The sequence below is a fragment of the Elephas maximus genome, chromosome 3 (genome assembly GCF_024166365.1).
Source record: "Elephas maximus indicus isolate mEleMax1 chromosome 3, mEleMax1 primary haplotype, whole genome shotgun sequence".
In the NCBI taxonomy this organism is placed as follows: Eukaryota; Metazoa; Chordata; class Mammalia; order Proboscidea; family Elephantidae; genus Elephas; species Elephas maximus.
Genome location: NC_064821.1, coordinates 57,449,749 through 57,458,394, shown reverse-complemented (window position 1 = coordinate 57,458,394; position 8,646 = coordinate 57,449,749).

Genomic DNA, 8,646 nt, shown 5'->3' with positions numbered 1-8,646 from the left:
TTTGGGGTCTGGAGATGAGGAAGGACTGAGCCCCAGGGAGCAGCACCACCCCATTCCCTACCTGGTGCTGTCCCCGGAAATGCAGTTTGCTCTGGGAAAGGAAAAGTGGTGGGAGGTGCAGCCTGAGAATGAAAGGGGTGTAGAACGACCAAGATGGCTTACTGACAGAAGAACCATCTTTATTTGCAAATGAGGAATCAAGTGAGGTTCTGAGTGGGAGCCCCAGCCAGAATGGAGCGGGCCTCAGAACCTGGGGAAGCAGGGTGCAGCTGGAGAATCATAACCTGTTCTTTCCGATTTGATTTTCTTTTATTTTATTTCTAATTTATTTCAGTTTTCAGGAGAGCTGAACATCACCAGCCTAACTCAGCTGCGTTAAAGGGTGGCAAGGGCAAAAGTAGTGTCTCCACACTCGGGCTACTAAGAAAGAGGGCTAGGTGGTCAGGATGGGGCAAGTAGAAGTGAAAGCTAGAGGGGCGCTTCCAGGGAGTAAGGGGGCTCAGAGAGCCAAGGTCAGGCCCCCAAAGAGCCATTCCTACCTGCCCAGGTATTCTTTCTCAGGAGGGGTTCTCTACTCCTCTTTAAGGAAGGGGGACTTCCCTGCAGGATCTTCTGCTGGGTCCCCACTGGCTACCTCAGAAGGGGCAGAGCCTGGCCAGAGAGAGCCTGAAACCCACGTGGAAATGAGGAGGCAGATATTCCTGACCCCTGTCACTGGCTGCAGCAGATCACAGGGATCTCAGCCTACTGCCTGCATGGGTCCTGAATCTCACAGGGGATCTCTCAGCCTACCTGCCTGTGTGGGTCCCTAATCTCACAGGGGATCTCTCAGCCTACTGCCTACATGAGTCCTGAGTCTCACAGATCTCACCAGACACCCAGAGTGGAACCACTATTGTCCACCTGAGAAGGAGTGACACCAAGGAAACTTGGAGAGTAGCTCTTGAGGATAGACTGAGCCACAGGAAATAAGGAGCCAGGTGCCCTCAGCAACTGCTAGTGGTCTCTAGGAGACTGTCATCTTTACTACAGTGACTAATAGGCACACAGTAGTAGTGCACAGATGTTTGTTGACTGAAGAAATGATGGCAGTTATCAAATTCTAGAAAGCAGGTTCCACAGGGTCGTGAAACATGGCTCACTTTTTCATGTGGAGGAAGCTCATGGAATGAATGAATGAATGAGGACTGATAAGCACACAGCAGCAGCAGACAGATGTTTGCTGATTAAATAAATGGTGGTACTTATCAAATTCTAGAAAGCAATTTCCACAGGGTCATGAAGCATGGCTCTCTTTTTCATGTGGAGGAAGCTCAAGGAGGGAATGAATGAATGAGCATCAATTTGTATTGAGTTGCTTTTCCCTACAAAGGAAGAGTACCTGGAGAAGTGGAAAGCTTGAGAACATTTAACAAACTCTTCCTAGACCCTACTTGGTGCATAGCACTGTGGCAGACAGGATAGGGGGACAGAGAGGTTGAAGGTTCTGCCCAGAAGTGGCTCCTAGACTTGTGGAGAGAGAGGAAGGTGAGTAGGCCACCAAGTGCATCACAGAGAGAATTAAGTGTCCCAGAGGATCGAAAATCACCAGGAAGCAACATGGAAAGGATCTCACGTCTATCCTACTTCTACTTTGGGCTCGAAATTTTCTTATAATGTATTTTATTCAACAACTTCATGGATAGCCAGGGCCATTTCCACTGAAGATGTTCAGACATGTGGGGTGACTCACATAAGGTCAGCCAGCAGCAAGTGGCAGAGCATGGATATGAATCCAGGCCAGACTGCAAATACTAAATTCTTCCCTGTTACCAATGGAGGTAGTCAGGGAAGACTTCCTGGAGGAGATGACGAGCTGAGTTGAATATGAAGGTTGGCCTCGCAGAGAAGGGGAGAAAGGCTTTCCAGGCAGAGGGAAAACATAGCAGCCAAAGCCCAGAAATGGGAAAGGGCAGGGAATGTTCAGGTCAGGAGCGCAGAAAATATTCCAGTTTGACTAGAGCGTGAGTACATACCAAGGAATGTTAGGAATAGGGTTGGAAAAGTAGGCTGGCCCAGATTTGAATGTGAGCCCATAGGTCCCCGATGCTGCTGGGTAGGTGAGAGCCACTGTGGGGATCTAAAGTGAGGATGCTGTGTTTTTTTTTTTTTTATCTTGTAGCTGTGCACAGGATGGATGGGAGGAGGTGAATCTGCAGGCAAGAAGGGCAGTTGGGAGGCTACTGCAATCCTCCAGAAAAGGGGGAACTCATTCATCCCAGTGTACTGGGCTCTGGGGACACAGCTGTGAGCAAGCAGGCATCAGTCCTCCCCTCAAAGGGCTGACACTCCATGGGGAAAACAGACAGTAAACAGTTCAGCTACCAAACCAAAACAGTTACAGATTGCAATTCTTAACAGCAGATAAAGAACAAGATTATGTGAATGGGAATCATGGGAGCATAGCCCAGGCGGGGAAGGCTTCCTGGAGGAGAACACGATTAAACTGGATAACTTGGTGCCGTGGTTAAGTGCTTGGCTGCTAACTGAAAGGTTGGAGGTTCCAACCCAGTAGCTTCTCTGCGGGAGAAAGACGTGACAGCCTGCTTCCCCTAAAGATTACAGCCTTGGAAATCCCACGGGGCAGTTCTACCTCGTCCTTTAGGGTCGCTATGAGTCAGAATTGACTTGACGGCAGTGGGTTAAGAAGGAGCCAGTGCTGCAAAGAACTGGGGGGAGAGTCCCAGGCAGAAGCAAGAGAGGGAGAAAAGCCTACGAGGGAGGAAGAACTTGGCCTGTTGCAGGAATTGGTAGACAAGTGCCTGTGAGTCGGGCCTGGGGGTGAGTTTTAGGAGAGGAGCTGGGAGAAGCACACAGAGTAGGTCAGGTTTTATTCCCGGGAGATGAGAAGCCATCAGAGAGCCATTGAGCAGGAGAATGACATGATATTATTTTTTTTCCCCCCAATTGTGGTAATATACCTACATATTTAGAAAACATGTGCCATTTCAACCATTTTTACATGTGCTTTAGCTCAATGGCATTAATAACATTCGTCACGTGGAGCAATCATCACCGCTACCCATTTCTAAAATTTTCCATCACCCTTAACAGAAACTCAGTGCCCTTTAAGTAGTAACTCCTTGCTTGATTTGCATCTTTAAAAGAACTCTCTGGCTGCTGGGGGGAGGGGACCAGGAGATGAGGACCCCAGTAGGTGGCCGTTTGCAAGGGTCAGAGAGAGAGAGATGAAGGTCTCCTGGACCTGAGGGACGGACTGAGGCTCCCAGCCTGGTTCCAGTGAGGAGGAGCGGAGAGTGAGAGGTATCCTTTGGAGAAGCACTCTCTGCTTCAAAGGAAGGTGACAGCCAGGAGAAAACCCTGCAAAGTTTGACCCTGGCAGCAAATCCAATTTTCACACATCTCCTTCTGGACGGAATGTTCTTTCCCTCCGAGTGAGAGGTCAGGAGCGAAAACACTGCAATGTAACCAGAGGCATTTCTGGGTGGGGGCAGGCTCTCCTGAGGGGGATTACTGTGGGCTCTGGGCTACAAAACCATGTCTGGGTGTTGGAAGAAGACAAAGGGGAGAGGAGACCCCTCCTTGTCCAGCCCCTGTCCCAAGGGAACCCCAGCTGATACGTTAGACAAATATTTCTTGAGCCCCTACACAGTGCCAGGCATTCCTCTAGGTGCTGGGGATCTGGCAGTGAAGAAGAAGACAAAGACCCCCTCTCCCAACCTGGCAGCCCCCAGTCTATGGGTGGCAGGAAGCTTCTGATATGTCTCCCAATGGCCCCATCTCCTGGTACTCACGGCTTTGTGTAATCCCTTCCCCTTGAATGTGGGTGAGACCTAGTGACTTGCTCCTATTGAATAGATAGATACAGAAAGATAGGTAGGTAGACAGATAGATTGACAGAGATAGATAAGTAGATAGATAGATAGTGTCTTAGACATCTAGTGCTGCTATAACAGAAGTACCACAAGTGGATAGCTTTAACAAAGAGAAGTTTATTCTCTCACAGTCAAGTAGGCTACAAGTCCAAATCCAGGGCGTCAGCTCCAGGGAAAGGCTTTCTCTCTGTCGGCTCTGGAGGAAGGTCCTTGTGATGCACTGGTCTTCCCTTGGTCTGGGAGCATCTTAGCGCAGGAAACTCAGGTCCAAAGGATGCGCTCTGCTCTTGAAGCTGCTTTCTTGGTAGTATGAAGTCCTCAACTCTCTGCTTCCTTCCCTTTCCTTTTGTCTCTTGAGAGGTAAAAGGGGGTACAGGCCACAACCCAGGGAAACTCCCTTTACATTGGATCTGGGATGTGACCTGATAAGGTGTTACAATCCCACCCTAATCCTCTTTAACATAAAATTACAATCACAAAATGGAGGACAACCACAGAATACTGGGAATCATGGCATAACCAAGTTAATACAGACGTTTTTTGGGGGGACATAATTCAATCCATGACAGATAGATAAATACACAGACAGACAGACAGACAGACAGACAGAGAGACAGGAAGAAAAAAGAAAGAGAGAGCAATGCCTTTGAGTTCGCTCCAACTCATGGAGACCTTATGTACAACAGAATGAAAAATAGCCCGGTCCTGATTTATCCTCATGATAACCAGCATGTTTGAGTCCATTGCTGCATCTACTGCACCAATCCATCTCACCAAGGGTCTCCCTTGCCCTTGCTGGTCCTCTACTTCACTAAACACTATGTCCTCCTCCAGCAATAGTTCCCTCCTGATGACGTGTCCAAAGCAATGTTCTGTTGTGATCTATAAGATTTTCCTCTGCTAATTTTTGGAAGTAAATCTCCAGGCCTTTCTTCCTAGTCTGTCTTAGTCTGAGTGACTCTGCTGGTATTTGAAATACCAGTGGTGTATCTTCCAGCATCATAGCAAAGCGTATGTCACCACAGTATGAAAAACTGACAGATAAGAGGTAGTCCTAATGAATGGAATATGCAAAAGTGATAGGATGTCACCTCTGAGACTAGGTTACAAAGATCTATGACTTCTGTTTTACTAGTCCTCTCCCTTCTCACTCTGATCAATCAAGTCACTATGTTGTGAGATGCTGTCTTAGTCTCCTAGGGCCTGCATAACAAAATACCACAAGGTGGGTGACTTTGAAGAACAGAAATTTATGCTCTCATAGCTCTGGAGACTAGAAGTCCAAATTCAGGGCTACAGTAGGACTTTGCTTTCTCTTTGTTGGCTCTAGGAGATCATTCCTTGTCTGCAGCCCTGGGCACTTCTTGGCATTCCTTGGCTTCTAAATGGATCCTCCATGGCGTCTTCCCCCTGTGTGTGACTCTTTTCCCTGTCTGTTCTTCCCTTTTATAAGATACCCATTGGAAGGGATTAGGACTAGAACCCACCCTACTCTGGTATGATTTAACTTATAATATCTACAAAGAGGAGCCCTGGTGGCACAGTGGTTAAGAGCTCAGCTGCTAACCAAAAGGTCAGCAGCTCGAATCCACCAGCTGCTCCTTGAAAACCCTGTACGGCAGTTCTACTCTGTCCTACAGGGTCGGTATAAGTCAGAATTGTCTCAATGGCAACGGGTTTGGTTTGGGTTTTTGGATCTACAAAACCAAAACCAAAAACCAAACCCAGTGCCGGCAAGTCGGTTCCGACTCACAACGACACTATGGGACAGAATAGAACTGCCCCATAGAGTTTCCAAGAAGCGCCTGGTGGACTCGAACTGTCCCTTTGGTTAGCAGCTGTAGCATTTACCCACCAGGGTTTCCAAAGAAAGACTCTATTTCCCCAAACAAGGTTACATTCACAAGTGCACGGATTAGGGCTTCAGCTTATCTTTTGGAGGGGTACAACTGAGTCCACAACAGATGATTTATGGATAGGTCCCCATGGTAAGGAACCATGTGGTAACAGCTGGACAACAACAGCTTATGAGGAAGGAACTGCCAACCACCACTGGAGTGAGCATGGCTGTAGGTCCTTTCCTACAGCCTCGAGATGACTGTAACTCCAGCAGACACCTTGACTGCAGCATGGGAGTGTCCCTGAGCCAGAAGACCTCGGTTAGTCACACCCAGATTCCTGACCCCAGATTCCTCTGAGATAATAAACGCCGTTATTTCAGCCACTAAACTTGGGGGTGAATTGTTACGCATCAATAGATAATACGCGGATGTTGTGTGCTGTCGAGTTGATTTCTGACCTGTAGAAACCCTGCAGGACAGAGTAGTACTGCCCCATAGGGTTTCCTATGAGCAGATCACCAGGTCTTTTCTCCCATGGAGCTGCTGGTGGCACTAGCGAAAACTTATTAGACAATTAATGTGTGATTTACATGCATGAATCCTATGACGTAAGTGCCACTATGATCCCCATTTTACAAATATGGAAACTGAGGCTCAAAGTAGCTAAGTAACTTACCCAAGGCCACATAGCTAAGAAGTGGCAGAGAAAGGATTCAAACAGAAGGAGTTGGCTCCATAGTCCATGTTCTTACACACGACACTGACAGAGGAGGTGTACTCCCTTCCCTAGGGGAGTGCCTAGTCTGATGGAGGAAGCTCACTTTCCACCTTGAGGAACAGGCAAAAGTGATGGGATCTCACTTCTGACTTCTCTAGTCAGGAACCGGTTCTCCCAGGTTGCTTCGCGCCCACCTTTAAGTCAGTCAAGCCACTCCCATCCCCTTTGGCAGAGTCCAACCAAATGGATCTTCTAGAATTATCTTACCTTGTCCTAACTTAGAACTGGCTTCCTAGTCGTCTCTTGTGCCCCTTTTTGAAACCTGATTTCTTGCACTGTTTCCTGATATAGTCTCACATTCATTCCTAGGTCCTAACTCTGGACCTCCCCTGAAGTCCTAGGCACCTCCTGTGTACCAGGCCTTTGTTACACACCTATACATGTCATCCTCTTTAAGCATTTAACAACCCCATGCAGTAGGTGCTACTGTTATTCCCATATAACAGACAAAGAAGCTGAGACCTGGAGAGATGTGACCTGCCTAGGTCACATGGCCAGTGGCCCACCATGCTAAGCTGCCTTCCTGGTATAATTGCGGGTGCAATTGTCCCTGATGTCACAGTCCCCAAATCACAGACCCTCCCCAAGAACCTCATCCCTTGTGCGACCTTGTGACCAGTGTGTCCTCTAGAGCATGCTCCTGGGAGCTGCTAGTCCTGGGAGAGGCATGGGGGTCTCTCTGATCTTCCTGCCTAAGCCATTAGCTCCTTAAGCACAGCCCGAGGTACTGGCACATAGCAGGTACTTCGTATATCTTTGTTGAGTGAAAGAAGAAAACTTGCTCACAAGGGAGGCAGAGCAGGTAGGTATTTTCCTGTTTGCTCAGTGCCCATCCATCGAGTCGATTTTGATTCATAAGGACCCTACAGGACAGAGTAGAACTACTTACTCCATAGGGTTTCCAAGGAGTGGCTGGTAGATTTGAACTGCTGACCTTTTTGGTTAGCAGCCATAGCTCACTGTAGCTCTTAACCACTGCTCCACCAGGGCTCCCCCTCCTCCCTGGCAGGACCTTAATATCCTTTGGAGACATTAACCCTCCATGTGGTGTTAGTCGGAATCCCTGGTGGCACTGTGGTTAAGTGCTCAGCTGCTAACCAAAACGTTAGCAGTTCGAATCCACCAGCTGCTCCTTGGAAACACTGTGGGGCAGTTCTACCCTGCCCTATAGTGTCCCTCTGTCGTATAGTGTCCCTATGAGTCAAAATCGACTCAATGGCAAAGGTTTTTTTTTTTTCCTTTGGAGGTGGGAGTTATGGTGTTAGCCTATGTACTAATGGCCCCATGGGGCAGGCAGGCAACCTGGCTCTCCCTCCCTGGAATTTGAATCTTGAGTAGAAGAACAAAGAGCCCAGAAAGGCCAGTGCTCCACTTATTCCCTCTAAGACCCAGTGAGCATCCCAGCCTTTGCTCTGACTCAGTGGTCTCCGGTCTTGATTCCTCCTGACAAATGCCTGCTTGTAGCCAAGGTGACCTCCTGTGACTCTGGGGCCTCAGGAACTGCCCAGGTGGCCTAGGCCTCTTTCTCTTCAGGACATCGAGTTCAATCCATAAGCCAGAGGCTCCAGCAGCCTGGGCGGGGTGTGGGGGTTTGTGTGAGGGCACAACCCCACAGGGCATTGGGCTGAAGATAGGGGTGCCTGGAACCCTCCATGCCCCAGCCTGATCTCCTGGGGCCAGTCCAGGGGAAGGAGAAGTGGGAACCCAATGTCTCGCTCACCTTTCTCTGAGAGGCCCTGCGCACATCCAGTGCCCCCCAGAAATCCCAGCTTTCTCCCTTTCCGCGGATATCTTCCCTGACATTTTTCCCACCAAAGAAGTCTGTGTACTCATTAGCTAAGTAATAACAAGTCAAGACTATGATTCATTAGCTTGGGAGAGATTCCCTGCTACATGACTGATACACATCTACAAGAAAATTAACTCCAGCGCAAGGACTCCCTAATCAAGATTAATGTCGAGGTGGGGAGGGGGAGTGTGGGGCCTAAAGCCCTTCTGGGCTGAGGAGGTCTGTACCAGGTGGGGTGCTGGAGAGTGGAGATGGGAAGATAGAAGGTCATAGTGCTAGTCTCAGAGTTCAAGGCTCTCTTCTGTCCCCCACCCCTTTGGCCCTCTAAGTGAATACAGATATACACCCTACTACGTGCCAGGA